Source organism: Sapajus apella, unplaced genomic scaffold (genome assembly GCF_009761245.1).
Source record: "Sapajus apella isolate SASKATOON/1434 unplaced genomic scaffold, GSC_monkey_1.0 scaffold14, whole genome shotgun sequence".
Lineage (NCBI taxonomy): Eukaryota > Metazoa > Chordata > Mammalia > Primates > Cebidae > Sapajus > Sapajus apella.
In genome coordinates, this window is record NW_022436954.1 from 7828496 (window position 1) to 7829244 (window position 749).

At 35.2% G+C, this 749-nt stretch overlaps 1 non-coding gene across 1 annotated transcript; it reads left to right on the top strand.

Annotated features, from left to right (window-relative positions):
* The first annotated feature begins 436 nt into the window (after positions 1–436).
* On the top strand, positions 437–541 carry LOC116555253. Its single transcript, XR_004270451.1, has one exon. It is a non-coding gene; the product is annotated as a U6 spliceosomal RNA (small nuclear RNA).
* The last annotated feature ends 208 nt before the right edge of the window (positions 542–749 follow it).

Consider the following 749-nt stretch of genomic DNA (forward strand, 5'->3'; position numbering starts at 1 on the left):
CTCACTTATAACTGGGGGCTAAACAGTGCGTACATGTGGAAATACAGAAGGGAATAATAGACATTGGAGAGTCCAGACAATGGGAAGATAGGTAGGAGTGATTAATGAAATACTACTATTGGGTATAATGTACACTATTCAGGTGAGAGGTACGCTAAAGGCCCAGGCTTCATGACTGTGTAATATATCAATGTAAAACAACTGCACTTGTACCCTAAATTCATAAAAAATACAATTTATTTCAAAAATTAAAAAACTCACAAATTACATGTGTGAGTTTTTGATTGTGGGAAACAACACAGCAAAGTGATTACATACATGGGAATTGTCAGCACACCCTTGGGTTGAGATTTCCTTTAACAAGTACTGGCTGTTTTTGTCATGTCCACAACTGTTTTAAACTCAGTTTATTCAATTTAAAAACACTGTCACTCATGCTCACTTTGGTACCGCATATAATAAAATTGGAATGATACAGAGGAGATTAGCATGGCCCCTGTGCAAAGATGACATGCAAATTTGTAAAACATTTCATGTTTTTATGAATTATTGGCATTCCTAAGAGCAGGAGAAAAAGCAAACAACCTGGAAAACATATTTGAGGGATTAATACAAGAAACTTTTTCTAATATTGATACAGGGGTACAATTAGGACCAAAAACCTCACAAACCAATATTGTCCAACAGTCTAAGCTATCCACTTAAAAAGTACAGAGTGGTAAGTTAGATAAAAATACAAGACCCATCTG